Source organism: Mandrillus leucophaeus, unplaced genomic scaffold (assembly GCF_000951045.1).
Source record: "Mandrillus leucophaeus isolate KB7577 unplaced genomic scaffold, Mleu.le_1.0 Scaffold344, whole genome shotgun sequence".
In the NCBI taxonomy this organism is placed as follows: Eukaryota; Metazoa; Chordata; class Mammalia; order Primates; family Cercopithecidae; genus Mandrillus; species Mandrillus leucophaeus.
Window position 1 is genome coordinate 1,985,673 of NW_012103632.1, and position 21,179 is coordinate 2,006,851.

Genomic DNA, 21,179 nt, shown 5'->3' on the forward strand with positions numbered 1-21,179 from the left:
CGTACTCCTGGTTCCTCTTTGAAGTGTGTAGTAGATAACAGTAGAAGTAACAGTGAAAGTCTTAAAGTCTTTTTTTTTTTTTTTTTTTTTTTTTTGAGATGGACTCTTGCTCACCAGACTGGAGTGCAGTGGCACAATCTCGGCTCACTGCAACCTCCGTCTCCCACCTTCAAGCGATTCTCCTGCTTCAGCCCCTCGGGTAGCTGGGACAACAGGTGCAGACCACCACTCCTGGCTAATTTTTGTATTTTTAGTAGAAATAGAGTTTCATCATGTTGGCCAGGATGGTATCGATCTCTTGACATCATGTTCCACCCACCTCAGTTTCCCAAAGTGCTGAGATTAGAGGCCTGAGCCACCGTGCCCAGCCAGTTTATTTTTGTTACAAATATTAATTGCATATAATAAATTACATATGTATGTTTTATTTTAGAAGTTTGCATTTTTTCTTAAAGATTTACAAAAGTGGTATTATTGAGGAAATGCTGGTATAAATAGAATTATTCAGTAATTCAATTGAAGAGGGCAGTTTATGTGTATGAATGAAATATGCTTAGCTCAAAGATATTATAAAGGAAAGAAGTCAAATTATTTTTAAGAAAAACACATGTACATATCTACATACATAAAATTACCGTACATAAAAGTGTAATCATTTGGAAAAAGTGAGAAATAATTGAATAATTGATTTATGCATCTAAAGATCCCTTGTATGCTTTTAAACCTCTATAAAGCTAGGTAGCAAGGTGGTAAACCACGTGCTAAAGGGTAGAATTTATGCCACAATTAGCTTTGGTTGTAATACATTTCAAGTCTCATATTATATGTGAATCCTAGTGCTTTGAAATTGTTAAACTTATGTTGTTCATTGATTAGAGTTCAAATATTTTAAGTAAGTAATTGGAAATATTCTCTATAGAAACAGTTGTATCTGCATAATTCTGAATTTATTTACATTTTTATCAATTCTAGTATTCATTAGCAATAATTATAACTTACCAACTTTATTTCTAAAGGTTTCCTAAGGAACCTCTAGATCTCAAACAATAGATGAGGTTTGGAAATTTGGCACTGAAATTCTAAAAGGTAGATCCCCAATGCAGCTAGCACTGCCATAACCTATTTAGCCTTCTATATGCCATATACTTTCTAGGTATTCAGAATACAAAACTACATTTAGGAAAGTAATACATTCCCTGATGAAGCAGGAAAATATTTTTCTAGTGCATAAAGCCAATCAATGAGCGCTAAATACATTATCACCATAATACTATATCATTGATAATGTTATAAAAATAGAGCAATGAAGGGGGATACAGAGTGTTGCAGGTGGGAAGAGAGTCATAACCTCACAAGAAAGACTGCTGAAGGACTCTTGGAGAGGTTGCACTTTAGAAAAGACCTACTGTTAGTAAAGAAATAAAACATTCAAATGTATCAGGGAGAATATTCTAGATAATAAAAAGTGAATAAAAAGGTGTAAGTTTAAAACAAGCTTGCATGTTCATAGAACATCAAAGAGTGGCAAGAAGTCAAATTGGTTGCAAACACTTGGGGAAGGGGAAGACTGGTGAGGTGATTAGGTATGAGAGCCTTAAGGGAGGGAGGAACAGGTGGGTAAGGAACTTGTAGGTTTTTAGGAAGACTGAGTTTGACTCTGACTGTTGTAAGAAGAAATAAAAAAGTTAGTATGTTAGCATTACTTTGCTACCTAATAAATTACTGCACACGTAGAGTCTTGAGACACCTATTTATCATTCAATTATTTTTTCACAATTTTGTAGGTCAGCAGTTGAAGCATGGTGTGACTGAGTTTGCTGCTCAGGGTATCACAGGACCGATATCAAGGCTTTGGCCAGGCTCTAGGAATGAATTCATTCATAAGCTTCTTCAGGTTATTGCCCAAATTTAGTCCCTGTGGATATAAGATTGAGGTCCCATATTGTTGTTGGATGTAAGTTGGGCTCTGCTTCCAGGTGCTAGAGGCTGCCTGCGTTCCTTTCCATGCAGCTTCCTTCATCTTCCAAGCTGAAAATTGATAATATTCCACATATCAAATCCCTCTCACTCTTCTAATTTCTCTTAAGAGGAAGAAGCTGGCCCTTTTAAGTGCTTACCTAATTAATTCAGGCCCACCCCTGATAATCTAATTTTAACTGATTTGGGACCTTAATCACACCTGCCAAACTCCTTCAACGAATCCCCTAGATTAGTGTTTGATTGAGTTATTGGGAGAAGATCTGCATATGGTAAGAGCTAGGAATCTTGGGGTCATCTTCAAATTCTGCCTACCAAAGTTAGAGTGACATTATTTGACTTATATTTTAACTCTGGCTGTTCAGTTAAGACGACTCTAAAAGAGGGCTAGTGAAGAAAAAGAAAGAAGAGGAAGCTATTGCCATTGTCTAGGAGAGGGGTGATTGATGGTAGTTTGTAACCATAAATTTGGTCACAAATATCAGATTCTTAATATATTTTTGAAAATATAAAGGATAAAATTATTTGTTTGCCTAGATCTGTAGTATAAAAAGAAGAGAGTTGTTAATAATGACACCAAGGGTTTTGGCCCAAGCAAGAAGAGGAAGATAAACTTCATTGACTGGGATTGGGCTGGAGAGGGGGGCTATGAGGAGGTAGACTGGGGATGGAAGATCAAGAATTCAGTTATGAATATGACAATTTAATGACTTCTATTAGACATCTGTAGATGTCAAATAGATCAGTATATGTATCTGGAGTTCAGCAGAATGAACTGTAGATGTCAAATAGATCAGTATATGTATCTGGAGTTCAGCAGAATGACATAGAACCAAAATATAAATTTGGGAGTCTCCAAAGAAGAGTATATTTGAGGCTAGAGAGGATGATCTCACCAACAAGCTTCTCTGTTTGTTTCTTTAGATATATTGCAATCTTCTCTCCTATGCTTTGTGCTCCTTGAGGCGAAAGCCTATGGACCTCATTTGAGGCTTTCAGTTGAATTTGGTTATCGAGAAGAATTGGTAGGAAACAGACACTTGAGAGAAAGTTTAGGGTAATAATTGCCTCACTGTCAGCTCTGTCTCTACCTCACCATGGGTCTGGTTGTGCCTGTGTTTCTCTATACAGTATTATTTCACCCATGCAGACATAAATTTTCATAATATCATCGATAGTGTAAGTTGTGGCAAAATAATTATGAAGTACTAATATTTGTTCCTTTGTTTTCAATATAATTCCTTTGCAATTTTTGATAATAGCAAGATTTATCTACTACCTTGTGAAATTCCTGAAATTTTAACAGTCAGCATTTGTTAACCAGCATGAGCTACCTTAAGCACACCACTGACCATTTCCATGGCTCCAGCACTCTGTGGAATCTATTCACACAATTTCCTGCCTTCAGGCCAGGAAGGCTTTCATGCTAGGGCTGGTATCTGCATGCTTCATTATCTATTGGTAATCCCCTTAGCCCTGCCTCTAAATAGTCCTCTTGAATGAATACTTGAGTATGCCTGCCAAAATCAAGTCTGATCCAGAGGTGGCATATATATAAAAAGGCATATACATAATCCCAAGTATTAAGCCCTGGGAAATTTCAAAATTAATGGCTGGATGAGATGAGGAGGACCTAGTAGAACATATTGAAAATAAGTGGCCAGAAAAGTAGAACAAAAACAAAAGTTATATTGTATTCTGGAAACTAAGGAAAGGACATAATAATTATTTGCTTTGTCAAATGCTATTATTGTTTCGAGAAAAATGAGGAGTGAAAATCAACCATCGGGTTTAATACCTCAGAGGAAATGATGTACTTGATATGCACAATTTTGGTGAATGGTACTGGAACCATGAAGAAAAGTATATCCACAGGTGAACAGAAAAATGAAGTACAAGATTTTTTAATTTCAACTTCTATTTTAGATTCAAAGGGTATATGTGCAGGTTTGTTATATGAGTATATTGTGTGATGCTGAGGTTAAGCTATAGATGATCCTGTCACCTAAGTAGTCACATAGTACCTGACAGTTAGTTTTTTGACCCTTATTTCCCTCCCTTCCTCCCTCCCTCCCTCCCCCTCTTGTAGTCCCCAGAGTCTATTGTTCCTCTCTTTATGTCCATGACTACCCAATGATTAACTCCCACTTATAACTGAGAACATGTGGCATTTGGTTTTCTGTTCCTGTGTCAATTCACTTAGGATGATGGCCTCCAGCTGTATTCAGGTAGCTGCAAAGGATACAATTATATTCTTTTTATGACTGCATAGTATTCCATCATGTATATGTACAATTTCTTTATTCAATCCATCATTATTGGGCATTTATGTCCATGTCTATGCCAATGTGAATAGAGCTGTGATGATACAAGTTTATGCATCTTTTTAGTGGAATGGAATTGCTGGGTCAAATGGTAGTTCTGTTTTAAGTTTGTTGAAATCTCCAAACCGCTTTCCACAGTGGCTGAACTCATTTACATTCCCACCTCTGTAGCCTCACCAGCCTCTGTTAGTTTTGGAATTTTTATACTATCCATCTGGCTGGTGTGAGATGGTATCTCATTGTGGTTTTCATTTGCATTTCTCTAATGATTAGTGATGCTGAGCATTTTTTCATATACTTTTGGGCTGCATGTATATCTTCTTTCAAGAAATAACTGTTCATGATTTTTGTCCACTTTTTAATGGGGTTGCTTGCCTTTTTTCTTTTTGCATTGTTTAAATTCCTTATAGGTTCTGGATATTAGACATTTGTTGGATACATGGCTTGTGAATATTTTATCCATTCTGTAGGCTGTTTACTCTGTTGATCTTTTTCAATTAATTAATTAATTTATTGCTGTGCTGAAGCTCTTTAGTTTAGCTATGTTCTACTTGTTAATTTTTGTTTTTGTTGCAATTTGTTTTTAAGAACTTGGTCATAACTTCTTTGCCAAGGCCAACATCCAGAATGGTATTTCCTAGGTTTTCTTCTGGGATTCTTATGGTTTGTTGTCTTATACTTAAATCTTTAATCCACCTTGAGTTAATTTTTGTATATGGTGAAAGTTATGGGACCAATTTCATTCTTCTGCATATGGCTAGCTAGCTCTTCTAGGACCATTTAATGATTAGGGAATACTTTCCCCTTTGCTTAGGGCTAATAGAGGTGGCACGGCTGAGTGTTAGAAGCAGGATAAGAAGAGTGTGGTTGTGGTAGACTGTAAATGATTCATTCATTTCTCCTTCTTGCAGGAAGATATACATCTGTAACCCTTTGATGTTAGGCTTCACCGTGTGACTTATACCCCACCATTACCCTAGACACACACACACACACACACACACACACACACACACTCCTCTGTAGGAAGATTTAACATTCCTGTCTTGCTTATCTCAGAAGCAATCATATGAGGTAAATGAAACGTGAGCAGAAGTGATGTCTGCCAATTCTTAAAATAACCTTAAATAGTTACTTTTGGCTTGTCAGGTCCCTTTTACTTCTACTACAATACTGCAATTTCCCTGATAGGCTGCTCAGCCAGCCTGTTCTCTAAAACAAGATGATATTCAAGTAATAGCCACTCATGATGGACATGTAGCATCAACTGGATGTTAATCCTTGTTGCTTAGACCTCTGAGATTTGGGAATTGTGTTCTTGTGCTATAATTGTCCTGAGAGATTCTGTTGACTTACCATTTACTCAAAAACTGTAGTGATGGATAGATGTATAAAGGTTCGAAAAGCTTGGTCTTATGGCAATTTGTGAGGTTACTATTAAAAAAGTAATAATGGGTATGGCCTACCTCTCCTCAATAATGTTTTGAAATTAACATTAGTCTTAATATTTAACAGTTCAATGAATTGACTTTTAATACTTTCAACACTCATACATCTGTTCTTGTAACCCCGTTTCCACATGTACATCAAATCATATCTTTTAGAGTTCATTTAGTATGATAGCAATAATTCCAACTACAACTTTCTGACAAGTCTTTTAACCAACAGGCAGGTTATTTTATACAAATTAGTTCTATTATTAAAGTAATTGTGAGACAGAATATTATGCATTATTAGTTATCAAAAGTACAAAAAGGATTCTATTCATAAACACTGAAAATCACTTAGAATGCTACTGCTGTCAAGCAACAGAAGACTTAGGCAAGAAGAACTTCTTTGGGATCTCATCATTGCAAGTTGAGGAACAGAGCTTGCTCCAGGTATGTTTAAAAAGTGGATTATCCATGTCCTCCGCAATTCTTCCTAAGGCATTTATAAGTATTAGACCATATATTATTTTACTGAGATATAATACTAAATATTGAAATAATCATATTACCATAGTTATTGTTAAGGCTATGTATATAATTATTATTTAAAAGACCCTTAGATAGACTCGGGTTTACTTAACTTGCTGTACAATTTGCAAATATATAACTTTTTCCACTAACACAAGGGTAAAGCTGTAGTCAATCTCATAACATATTCAGACAATTTTTCTTCTTGTCCTTCTCTTTTACTTGTATTTTCTTATTTAATTAACTTATAAGCTATTCTATTTTAAAATTATCAGTGCTTTGTTAGAGTTAAAAATAAGGGAAGAGTCATAAATATACTTACTACTAGATTCTTAATAAAGTGATTATCATTAACATGTTTTGAGGTCCATTCTGGGTACTTATCTTTAATTAGTTCTGTTCATTGGTTTTATATCTGTGGTTAGAAGATTCCTTTGAATGGTATTTATAACTCTTTTGGCGTATCGCACTGTTTTTGAAGCTTAATTCTGCATTTAAGTTGGTGTTACCTCAGGAGGAATAAAGAAATAATGTAAATTTTTAAAAATATAACTCATGAAGAGAATAATTTGTACATTTGGAAAATGTTTCAATAGTCCACTCAGGAGGATCATCTGATATTATTTGGTAACATTATAGGTTAATCCATATTTTATGCCCTTTGGATAGAGGGAGTGGTACAGTTGCCCTTGGAAACATTGTTTACTGAACTGGCATTAGAGAAATCCACTTGGCCTACATTATGGAGTTAGTCCAGCCCTGAAGATATGAAATCATTCAGGTTTCTAAAAAAGAGTAAGAATAGCATGGCCCCTAAGCCTTCATTTCACACATCATCTCTCAAAATAACTTCAGGTTTACAACCTATGTTAAATCACATTTATCAGCATTCTTAATATTAGATTCAGGGCATGTTTTGTTTTTGTCGTTGCTGCTATTGCTGTTGTATTTTAATTACTATGATTAGTACTATAGTGCAATTATCATTTTATTACTGTTTGTATTCAGTCAACTTAAGGAAAGCTAGAGTATGAGTTATTGGCAGCGACTCTTCCTCTTATTACATGAAAATTTTCTAATTTTGCATACAGATTGAATAGTCATCTGTCCCAATTTTCTATCTCCCAATTTCAGTGCAGCCATGCCCTGCATAATGCTCCAGACCACATTTACAATGCTGATTTCCTAAGATTAGAATGCCACATTTCACTGTACATTTTCTATGTTTACACGTGTCTAGATATACACACGCTTACCACTGTGTTACAGTCGCCTACAGTATTCAATACAATAACATGCTATACAAGTTTGTAGACTAGGAACAATAGGCTATACCATACAGCCTAGGAGTATAATAGGCTGTGACGTCTGGGTTTGTGTAAGTGCAAGCACTCTATGATGTTCACACAAAGATGAAATCACCTGACAACACATTTCTCAGAACATATCTTTATTGTTAAGTGACACATGACTGTATTTGTAATATCGTGGGTTTGAAAACAGTAGGACCCTTCCTAATATTAAAAAAAAAGAAAGCATATAGTACAGGAAAATAATACCATTTTGATGCATGTAAATCGCTGCAAAGAATTAAACTGACTCCTCTAATACCTAAGTTATTCCATTTATTAACTGACTTTCTTCTCCAACTTCTTGTTTATACATTCATAGTTCTCTTGGCTATCTGATCTTTACCAAAGAAGTGAAGTGTCAGCAGGAATACGTAGTTTTTATGTACTAGGAACTGCCTCATTATCAGTCATCAAGACAGCTGCCTCCTGGTAGACAAAACAATTGAGCAAGATAATAACCCAACTTTGTGGTTGCAGGTACACTTTTTTTTTTTATATCAGTTATATCAGTACAACTGTGAAGTCAAGTGAGGTCATCAATTGATGCTTATTCAATGTTATGTTATTGTTTGTATCAGGGGTTTTGAGCCACTAGAAGATATTTATATAAGGAAGTGAAGAATTGGCCAACAGAAGAAATGAGTGATGGGAAAATTCCTAAATATTTATAGTCCTATTCTTCATTAATCTCTGTATGATATTAGGTTTAATTTTAATTATAATGGAAACACTGTTAAATCTTTATTCGACTGTAACCAGTTTTAAGAAGAGCTAAAAAAAAGAGAGAGAAAAAAAGAGATAAAGGCAATAACGTAGGTAAAATAAAAGCTCTAAGGAAAGGAATGTGATTTTTTTTCTATAGAAATAGAAATAGAATTGAGTTCAAACTAGTTGAAAAAAATTTAAGTTTTTACTAATCTTCCAAATACCAGAGAACAGGTTTACATTATAAATACCTAATTCTATAATAGATATTAAGCACATATTGTTTTGAATGAAATATAGTGGTTAGGAGATACATTTTTTTTCCAGAATTTTATAATCTAAATTATAAACACATTTGTTTCTCTATTAGAACTCCTGGAATATAATGAGTAAAATGTTATAAAGTTAATAAATCTATTTTATTACATAAAAATTTATTGACAACTTTAAATTCAAAATTTCAATCTGACCATTCTAAATAGAAGCACATAATTCAATAATTTTTACTTAATTCTTCAGTTAACTCAGTCAAACAGTTGGCATTCACATTCTACAGGTCCCTAAATGTAGTCTCTCCTTAAAGGACAGTGTAGTGATTTTCTGTTCCTTGCCAATACTCTTCTAAATCAGTATTGGTTTGATTTATCTATTTAGTGAGTTGATATACTATTCGATTGAGATGAGGAATAAATTCAATTAAAAGGATAAACCAGTTTTGCATAATGAGTGATGACTAAGAATCAAATATTTCATAGCCATATGGTTTATTGGAAATGCTCACCAGATAATATAAGCTAAAAAGGACATCATATTATACTGCTAAATTTAGTTAAGCTTGCTTCAGTTCAGAAAGAAGGTAAGTTTTTTCCAGTCACAATATAGCTATTTTATAAACAAATTCTTAAATTATACTGAAATTTGGTTTTCAGTTTTATAATTCATTTTTTTATCAAATATCATGAAATACAGTTAAATATTTATAATTAAGATTAATAAGCATACATGTTGATAAATACTATTTATAATTATATTCTTTTCTAATATGATTTCATGAAGAAACAATCTATTTTATAATTAATTATCTCAAAAGTCTATTTAAGAAAATAGTTCCTATATAAAAAGAATATCTTAAATTTTACATGGTAAAAAAGTGTACAGGCAACCTACAGAATGGGAGAAAATTTTTGCAATCTACTCATCTGACAAAGGGCTAATATCCAGAACCTACAAAGAACTCAAACAAATTTACAAGAAAAAAACAAACAACCCCATCAAAAAGTGGGCAAAGGATATGAACAGACATTTCTCAAAAGAAGACATTCATACAGCCAACAGACACATGAAAAAATGCTCATCATCACTGGCCATCAGAGAAATGCAAATCAAAACCACAATGAGATACCATCTCACACCAGTCAGAATGGCGATCATTAAAAAGTCAGGAAACAACAGGTGCTGGAGAGGATGTGGAGAAATAGGAACACTTTTACACTGTTGGTGGGATTGTAAACTAGTTCAACCATTATGGAAAACAGTATGGCAATTCCTCAAAGATCTAGAACTAGATGTACCATATGACCCAGCCATCCCATTACTGGGTATATACCCAAAGGATTATAAATCATGCTGCTATAAAGACACATGCACACGTATGTTTATTGTGGCACTATTCACAATAGCAAAGACTTGGAATCAACCCAAATATCCATCAGTGACAGACTGGATTAAGAAAATGTGGCACATATACACCATGGAATACTATGCAGCCATAAAAAAGGATGAGTTTGTATCCTTTGTAGGGACATGGATGCAGCTGGAAACCATCATTCTTAGCAAACTATCACAAGAACAGAAAACCAAACACCGCATGTTCTCACTCATAGTGAGAACAATGAGATCACTTGGACTCGGGAAGGGGAACATCACACACCGGGGCCTATCATGGGGAGGGGGGAGGGGGGAGGGATTGCATTGGAAGTTATACCTGATGTAAATGACGAGTTGATGGGTGCTGATGAGTTGATGGGTGCAGCACAGCAACATGGCACAAGTATACATATGTAACAAACCTGCACGTTATGCACATGTACCCTACAACTTAAAGTATAATAATAATAATAAATAAATAAAAATAAAAAATAAAAAATAAAAATGTACAAATTCGCTGTGTGTGTGTGTGTGGGGGGGTGTGTGTGTGTGTGTGTGTTTCCCACGTAGGAAAAGTTTAATTGCATAATAGTGTAATGGGTGATTGAGGTTTGTTTCTTTTAGTTTTTGTCATTTTTTCCAAAAAAGAATTTTTTATATTTAGAGTCCTGATTTTAGGTATATTTATGGTCCTGATTTCATAAATCATCAGAATGGACTGGAAAATTGTACAAAAGTATGTATTATTATTATTTTTATGAGAGAAAGTATTTTAAAAACTGATGTCATTGAATAACTTTGAGGAAAATACTTTAAAATAATATTCTATCTATTCTTTTATGGAGGAGTTAAACTTTTGAGAAGTTCAAATTTGATGTTTTCTTTGTTATAGGAATACCTCTCTATTGAAATACAAAGCTCAATCCAATAATATTAGGTAAGGGCTCCAGAAACCTTGCCTTCTCTCAACATCTGCAGCTATGGGACCTCAGGATTTACTCAGTCATTCTTCTTTCCCGTAGGTGACAGGAAGCCCAGCATCATAGGTCATATTTTATTCCCTTGACTATGATCCCCATATGATGCTATATACTATATATCCATCTCACCTCTCCATTTTCTTAAGTTCCATTGCATTATGATAAACTTAAGGTCAATAATAAAAACATCCCTAATCTATAAACTCTTCTGTGAATATTTCCTTCATTTTCTTCCTCTAGTTTCAGTCTCATTTCATAAGCTTTCTATAATCCACCACATCTCTTTGTTCTAGTCTTCTGTAACCTACCCAGTCTCTTCTCTTCATTTCTTAAGTAGTTTGTGTACCTGGATCACTCTACCTCTCTTCAATAGTACTGCTTTTATCATTCTTGGTGATTTTAATATCCATGTAAATTGTCCTTCCAAGATCTTAAACTTTGTTACATGTTCTAATTTCCTCCAATGAGCTTGCCCTTCACATCCTCAGTCACTCTATTAGCATACCAGTGTATTTCAATCACATTCTCTATTACTCCATTGAACAGCAACTCCTTAACTCAAAGGGAAGTTTAAACCCACTGAAACAAAAACCTTTTTATTCATCTCACATCTCCTCTCCATAAACTTTATTCCCTTGTTAGCCAACTTCCTTCAATTGTCAATCATTTTGGACATTCTACTGCATACAACCATTGCTCTGTTGCTTCTCTATCCTTTTGCTGTATTAGTTTATGCCATTCAATCTAGTTATAGCTCATGATATTCCATTTATGTTTTAGTCAGTTGAACTGTCCCTCAAAATAATGCACAATCATGTTAGCAATGGTACTTTATATTAATAATTGACCACTAAATGAGAATTTTGATACTTAGTTTATTTTACTTTCTATGAAATATAAAATAGAATTTTATATTTTCTGTCATCCTTAAAAGCTGCTATCTCCTTCCTCATCCTCAGTATATGCTGATACTATTTTATTCCACTTCACACACAAAAAAAAAAAATGGTATGTAAGAGAATTTTCACTTCTTCTAGCTCTTCTTCCTATAATCTACTTAACAATATCCATTGAGAACTGTATACTATGATTTGTGTATGTTACTGAGGAGATACTTTCTACCTATGCTCCTAATTCTTTATCATGCACTCAAAGATATTATTAGTATTTTTCTTTTTATTGCATTGACCCATCAGCAAAAACAAGTCCTTATTTCTCACAACACTCAAACTATGTATTAAACCCTTTTACCCTCTACCTATCATTGTTTTTCTCTTTCACTGGATAGCAACACTCTTCAAAATGTTATGTTGATACTCACTGTCTCCAACTTCTCTTCTCCATTCTCCATTGAACCCCTTTCAGTAAAGAGGGTTCTCATGATACCTTGCCTTAAATATCACAATAGAATTTTATGTAGTTGCTTATTCAAAGGACATTTTCCCAGACCTATTAATTATTTTCAGCAGAGATTTCTTCTTCTCCTTGTCTCCTTGCACTCCTGTTTAACATACCATTCCCACTGACTATATCAGGATTTCGCCATCTCCTACATATGCCATGATTACTCACCACTTTCAGGCTATGGTCAAGTTAATGAGTAGAACTGAAAATTATTTTCCCATCTTCTCTGACTTTTGAAATATCACCAAACAGTCAAGATACTCATTAAACATAACCTTGTCTGTAAAGACTTTTCTGGTTTCTCACCAAAAAAAGTAATAATTTCACTCTTAAAATATTTGTAGCAGCCTATTTATGTAACAATCAATTTGAATATACATATTTCCTTTAATAGAGAGTTTCCTGAGGACAGAGCCATTGTGTTATTAATTTGGATTTTTTTAACTTCCTAGACCAAGATGTAACTCATTTATGTGCTTAGCATATGTTTTGGATGGAATTTAGAATTGAATGGTGAGATGACAAATTTTCTAGCAGCATTGTTGTTTTGTATAGCTTCCTATAGAGAATCTAGATACATGAAATATACTTATTAACTTTACCTCTAGACATATATATTAGATCAAAATCCAGATCAAACACATGAGAAGAAGATGTCTTGTTAGACAAGGTGGCATATTCATTATTAGTCCTCCAAACTGTTAGTCTAATGGTTTAAAAGCAAATGAGCATGTCTCTTTGTGACTGTGTCAATGACAGGGCCACATCCTTAAGCAGGGTTTGAATCAGTATTTATTTGTTAAAGATAACAGGCAAAGATTTTCTCACCTTTAGTATTAAAACTTTTTAGTTTAAAAGCTTGTCTCTGTTTAGTTTCTTTGAAATACATATACACATATATACATGTATACATACATATATACATATATGTACATACACGTAAAGGAGGAATATATTGCCACATAAATATGGAAATCACGACATAAGTGTGGCCTATTACAAACTTAAATTTTAATACAATATTAATGATATAAGCATTGTATTAGTCTGCTTTCATGCTGCTCATAAAGACATACCTGAGACTGGGCAATTTACAAAGGAAGAGGTTTAATTGGACTTACAGTTCCACATGGCTGAGGAAGCCTCACAATCATGGTGGAAGACAAGGAGGAGCAAGTCACATTTTACCTGGATGGCAGAAGGCAGAGAGAGAGAGAACTTGTTCAGGGAAGCTCCACTTTTCAAAACCATCAGATCTTGTGAGACTTATTCACTATCATGAGAACAGCATGGGAAAGACTTGCTCCCATGATTCAATTACCTTCCACCTGGCCCCTCCTACAACACGTGGGAATTTAAGATGAGATTTGTGTGGGGGACACAACCAAATCATATTAAGCATATTCTCAGAGCTCCCTTCAGGTCACATAGTTTCAGCAGCTAAGATATCTTTCTTTATATTAATTGAAGACTTTTTAAATTTCCCACAGTACTCATTTTTTTTTTATTTCTTTTTCCTTTTTTTTTTTTTTTTTTAATTTTTCTGGTCGAGTGGCCAAAAAGAACACTTCTGAAAAAAAAAAAAAAAAAGATCCAGACTGCTAATGTATAATATTGCAGAGTAAGAATAAAATTGTTCATCTTAATTCTGGCAGATGAAAAGGAACTCAGAGACCACCATTTCTCAAATATAAATATAAATCTCTATGATCATTAGTCTGAGATAGAATTATCAAGACTACAAGTAAAGAATATATCTGACTAATATTTCTGAATATATCTGTTTGTAACTCTAGAATTCCAAATTTATTGGTTATTAAGCTCTTACCATGTCACTACATCTAGGTATAGTGTCTCTCCTTCCCTAGCTCCCAACTACCTGAAAACAAATAAATAAATAAAATAAATAAAAAACTAAACAGTAGCCAGAGCCTTCTGCAATCATACATGTCATTTTCTGACTCTACCAAACATCAAGGCAAGCTTATCATTATGGTTTCATTCCATACAACCTTCCCATATTCCATCCAAATAGTGTAAGCTATCCATAAGACAGCACCTTTCTTTGTACAATTGACATGACTGATATTATGTTCCTGCAATCTCTATACATCTATCTCTATCGGACTTTCATTTTCACACATAAATGTTTGATTTTCCCCCACAACCTGATAGCACCAGCACAAAGCTTCTCAAACATTAACATGCATAGGACATAACTGTGAATATTGTTTTGAATGTACCTTCTGAATTGCTACATCTGGCATCAGCCCTGGGATTCTTCATTTCTAAGAAGTCACCAAAGGATACCAATACTATTGGTTAGAAGACCATACTTTAAGTAGCATGGTCTAGCAGATTCCATTAGATTCATTTTTAAGAAATTTCTCACCTCATTATTTGTATCTTAATTTTATCCATCCCACTAGATTGCACGCCTGTTGAGGAGAGCGAGACAGCCATTCATTTTTTGTGCACACATGTGTGTGCTTTCCTGTCTGTCCACAAAATTATTAGCAAGTATTTTAATTTTAGTAGTTCCTCACTAAATATCATTCACAACTTGAATGGATATTTCAGTGGTGTGAATAATTGGGGAAGCCTCAAAACAGGCAACAAACCATCTCATATTTTAGGTTTTATGTGGCTCTCTGTGATGGGAAGAGAGTAGTAATTTATGTTTGTAGGGAATAAAAGGTAATGAAAACAATTTAGTGTGAATAGGTAAATATAGTGTGTCAGAGAGGAAGATAAATAACGAAAAGCAAAACAGCCAGTGGATGTGGAGAGGCATAGCTTTACAATTCGAAGTGACCATATAAAAATGAAATGAACAAGCAAAAACATGACAAAATCATTGGTTTACGTATGTCTAGACCCTTTGTAAAATTGGGGGAAAATGTTCATAAAAACTACCACATGTGACTGATTCTGTTCAAGAAAGAACATTGAGTAGTCCTGCTCAGAGAATCATTTATAGGAAAACTGTTTTTAATTTCCTAATAAAATAAACATCAATACCCACAAATACAGTAATTTAAAACAAAAGAAGCAGACAGTGAATTAATGATGTAGAAATTATCCTGAATACAAGCATCGTAAGTATGCTAAAGATCTTAACAGCTTTTAATCTGAAATATAGCTGGAGTAAAATGACTTCCTAAAAATATGAAGGACCTGCTAAGATAAGTCATTTATTTTTCATGGACTGTTGGTGCCAAAACATAAATACTGAGATCATCTCAACCTGCCCAGGGCCTTTGTACTCTATGCCTATGTATGAGTTTCTAACAGAGGACTGGGAATTTGCCAAGCCTCATATAAAACTGTAATGACTTTTAAGGCCACTCAGGCCATTCCATCTACTCGAAAATGAAATTAGGCTTCTTTTTATAGGTTTGAAGCCACCTAAATGTGACCTCTATCTTGCACATCTTTATCCATCAAAATTATCAATACTGTGAGTAGGGGTAGAAAGTTTAGAGTCAGTCACCAGAACATATCATTTGGAAGGTCTTTTATCAAGGTTTCTCAGATAAATTGGTTTTGCAAATGCATTTAGAGTGAAATAATTAACTTTGAGGGTCACAAAGAGAATATATATGTAGGCAATACAAGATTTTATTTCCCTGTCATCCTTTTTTTTTTTTTTCTTTTCCTTTCTGCTCACTTACTAGACACGAAGACAGGTCTTTCATAAGACAGGTAAAGAGACAGATACTCTGTTAAACTAATTAGTCAAAGTCGGACTCTGATAATATACAACGTTGGCTAGAAAAATACAAATATTTCCTTGGAAGTGTTTTGCGCTTAAGATTTTGAAGTCCTTTAAGTGTTATCCAGCAGGTTACAGGGACTTAAAGATATGATGTTGCCTTCATCTAAGTCCTGTGAGAGGACAGTTAGGGTAGAAAAAGAAAGTGTGTTTCCTGAAAAATACAGCAGTTTGAGAGAATACAGAGAGAGGAAAATTAATCTGTGTATAGCCAAGGTAATTTCCATATGCTCTGGATGGAAAAAGTAAAGAAATGCTTTACATTTGGGACCCTAGGTGTCCTACGAAGATGTCAGCTACTAAGAGGAATTATGCTACTGGTGTGTACTTACTCAGTGCCTCTTCCCAGAGCTGATAGACATAGTTAAAAATTTATATTATATTGGACATAACAGCAGCCAACTTGGCCCCTTTTTCCCAAATTGACAACTAGGAAATATGAGATATTCTCAATCTTTGGAAAGTCACCTTTCTGGATTTTGGGGGATTTTAGGGCAGCATTCAAGTTACAGTTTTGTATTATTCCCTTACCTTTTCTCTCTAACTGGTACAGTCCCAGAATAAAGCTTAAGGAAGCACAAATAAGTGGCCAAGTAGCGAACCCTAACAGATACTCTTCACTCCTTTCAATTACGCTTTCAATCTCTTTTAGTGTCAGGGAAACTTAGTGAATTATCAAGAAAGACACCTAGCCAGATACTTCCCCGTGCCCCTCTGGAGTCAGGGTATGCTTCTATATAAGACAGTCATAAACAAAATTTCGACAAGCAACTAGGAATGAAAAATAAAAACAATTTATTTTTCTGGAGAAAAACCAATACAATCCTAGTTATTCTATCATTTTCCCAAATAGCCTGACTTAAGATTGCTAAATTAAAGGAAACTACTTTGGGTTCTTAATATTTTACTTTTGTTGTGTATACTGATTAAGTTGACTAAACATTTTCCCATAAAGTTTGGTATGTGCAGACACAGCCTGAGTTTATATTGCCTTTAGTGATATCATGCCATTTAAAGACTGTCTATTCCTTCTATATATTGCTAGTAATACGTATGCATAAAGAGACATCCAGTCGAAGTCTCTTCTCCAAGCCTTTCAATTATCTTACTCTTCTGGAACTTTTTTTGGTCCTTATGTCCAATGCTGCCTTCAGATTAATTCCCTGCCCTCCCACCAATACAGACACAATTTAAAAAGTGAATCATCCTCCATCTGTGATATCAAATAATACACTTATCTAAATCTGTCTTTCAAGTAGCAGCAGCAGCCCTAGCAACACAAACTCCAAGAACATATCCTGGATTAGAATAGAGAGCAGCAAGCAGAACCTTGAATATACTGAGACTTTTATTATTACAAAATTATCTGTAATGGATGACAATTAGCAGATATTTTAATAATGGGAATATCCTGAAGTATAAGCAATGCTGGCAAGAACTCAGTATTTCAGGATATCTAGCAGAGAAGCAAGAATATTAATTATGATTGATGTTACAGTCATTGGCCTTTTACTGTGTGCCAAGTACTAAGCTAAATACATTCTATAGATCATCACATTTATTTTTAAGTAAAAATCAAAATCAAAACCGATGGTTGGTATTATTATATCAATTTTACGTATGTGGAAACTGAGGCTTATGAAAATCAACTAACCCAGATTAAATCTTACAGCTACTGAGTAAAAAATTGAAATAATTTTTAACTCTGACTCCTCAGTCTCTTGTTACGCTTAGTAAGTATGGTAAATATCACTTCCTTTCTCAGAATACATCCTGTTTACCACTCTTATGACCTTTCAATGTTTTAGGAGGAATTAAAATCACATCAAACTCCAGGGATGGGCACTGATCTACCTAATTTGATGAGTATACACTCATCTATGTTTGTTTCCTAATCCTGTATAACCTACGTCTCCAAAGTTTAGTGACTTAAAACAATAACCAGTTTGTTTTCTCTTATGATTCTGTGGGTTGACTACATTCAGTGGATTTCTGGCATGGCTAGGTATCTCTCTCCCTCTTTCTCTCCCTCCACATAGCTCCAGGGCCTCCCTTCTTTTCTTGCCTTTCCATGTGGTAACTTCTCGAAGCCTCTCCAGCAGGATCAACAGACTTCTGATATGGTAGTTTGCAGACTGCAAACAGTCAAAAGAGGCAAAAAGAGGAAAATGTCAAGGCTTGTGAAGCACAGCTCAAAGGTGACTTGGGGTCATCATTCAAGAGTAGCTATCTCACCAGTCATCCCTTGGCTATAGTAATTGGTTGAGGGAAGACATGAAGCTTTAGTTGCCTAAAGAGGATCAAATCTCCAAAATATTTGATAATTTGGCAAAAAAGTTTTCTATTGCTAGTTATACATAAGACAGAATGTAGCTCTAGTATCGTCCAGTAATCACCCTGTTACCTTGAGAAGAGCCATCTTAGTATAAAAATAACAACATGGGAAGGTAGAGAAAAGGCCTGGAAAGCAAACAGGTCCTTGGTGTCAATGTTTTACTAAGTCTAGGTTTACATCTGAACTTGTCAGTTGCAGGAATTCATACATTTCTTTATTTTTGAAGTCATTTAAAGGGAAGCTTCCTATGGCCTGAAGCAATAGCCATAATAAGACACAATAATTTATACAATGTTTTAAAAATATTAAACTCCAAAATTAAAAGCATTTGAGAAAACTTTTTGTACAATATATAACCTAATTAAGGGAAACAAAAATGATCTTTAAAAAAATACAAATGGTTTATGCAAGGGACAGATCATGTAAAGTTTATTTTATTAAATGGAAATATCTACATAGATAACTTCATTGAAGCTCCCGGGGAAATAAACATTATTGGAACTGAAACAACTCCAGTGAATGTACTTTGTAACAAGCCACTTTTTTGTCAATTAATAGATAATCCTGAAAAGTATATGAAATATATGGCCTTTACATATAAAGCAGACTGATTAAACTGGATTATAATTAAACAATCTAAATCTAAACACCAATACTACACTTGAAATGCAAGGGTGTGATTTGATAAGGCAACAGAATCCATGTCAAATCATACCATTATGATTAATCCTATTGCAGTACAGGTTGCTATTCTACCCTATCCTCAGAGGAGAAAACAGGGATTTCCTTCAAGATACATTGTATATAAAAAAGAACAATAGCCTCCCATGTCCATTGTAAGCATGTACAAATTCTACTTACAGTGGTTAGAAACTGTAAATTTTAACTCCTCTCATTTACTAGAGATTTTCTCTTTTCTTTTTTCAAAAATATCTGGAGGAAAACAATGTTGTTTATTTTTATTTTATTTACAGCTTGTATATATGTGTCTTTTTGAAAACGTTCCCTTAAAGGACACATTTCTAGTCTTGCTTGAATTTAAATGTAGAATAGTACAACATGCATTGCTACCTTAAGATTATAGGCAGTAAGGTTCATACTCAAAATATACTTGCAGAATATCCTCAAGCAGATAATTATTTTTTGATCAAATCCTCATTAAGCACTTACCATGTTCTAAGCTTGAACCTATGCAAGGATCTAGGAATACAGTGATGAACAAAGTAGACATGGTTCTTGTCCTCATTATCAAAGCATCCAGGGAAAAAGACACACACGAAGCAATTAATTATATTAATAAACATAAAATTGCAATCCATAGTAAGTTACATAAATCTAAGTTAAAGGAAGTTATGAGGGTATAACAGGATGATATCATTTACCTCAAGGAAGATTAGAGAAACATTTTTTGACAATGGTTCATATAAGCTGAAAATGGAATGATCAGTGTGATTTAACCAGACAAATAATTATGATAAGACTATACTATGTCTAGGGGACAAAAATAATTAAATATAAGAAAGGTTCAAAAGAAAGCTGGTATGGCAATGGTTATTTGATGAGAGCAGTGTGGCTCAAATTGAGGTTGGAGAAGTAGGCAATAAATAGTTCATACAGGACATTGAAGTTCAACTTCAGAATTATGGAATTTCTTATATATGTAATATAAAATTATTTTTAATTTAAGAAGACATTGTGCTTGCCTCAGCAGCACATATACTAAAATTTAAGTAGAAACTAAATTTGCATTATGTAAAGATTACCATTTTTGGTTGTGTTATGAAGAATATATTAGATGGGGACAAAGAAGGGTCAGAAGGTCAATTTAGAAGCTCAACAGAGAAAAGATGACGGTGGATGAAGCTTGAATTTTGTGGTAATGGAGATGAAGAGGATGGGATGAATCAAGAAGCATTTTGGAGGAATTTCAAGACCAAGGCTTTGATTTGATTAGCTGAGTGGTTGAAAGTTTAGTTTAGTGGGCTATGGCATACAAAAGAAAACACTGCTTTGGGGAGGGAAACATAGTAAAAAAAACAGTTTGCCATATAAAAATACAAGATCTGTGAGAATCCTAAGTATCAATATCAAATAGCTACTTGTCTATATGAACCAGGGCTTAGGAGAAAGGTCTGTGATCAAGGCACAATTTTAGTACGTGAATAACATGTAATCACTCAAGTGGATGTGGCTACCCAAGCAAGAACTTAAAGCAGGAGTCAGCAAACTTTTTAGTTCTATAAATGTATATACTGTAAATATTTTAAATTATGTGGGGCATGTATTCTCTATTGCAATGACCAAATGCTGTCTCTCTAGTGTGAACGTGGTCAGAGACAATAGTAAGAAAATGTGTGTAGCTATGTTCCCTCAAAACTTTATTTACAAAAAGAGGCCACAGGCCTGTTTTGGCCTGTGGGCTATAGTTTTCTGGCTTTTGTTTTAAAGCACTGAAATAACCACAGAAATTGTTAGAGAGAGAGAAAAAGGAAAAAAGAAATACCAATGCCTGGGACCCATGTCCATAGAATGTTAGTTATTTTGTCTGAGTTACCAAATGGACGTTGGTCTGGAATACCAATTGAAGGCCACAGTGTCTCAAACTGTCAATGATATTTTTCATAGAGTTAGAAAACACTCTTCTAAAGTTCATACAGAACCAAAAAAAAAAAAAAAAAAAGAGTTGCTATATATATCTATATATATATGCCAGAAGCCAGAA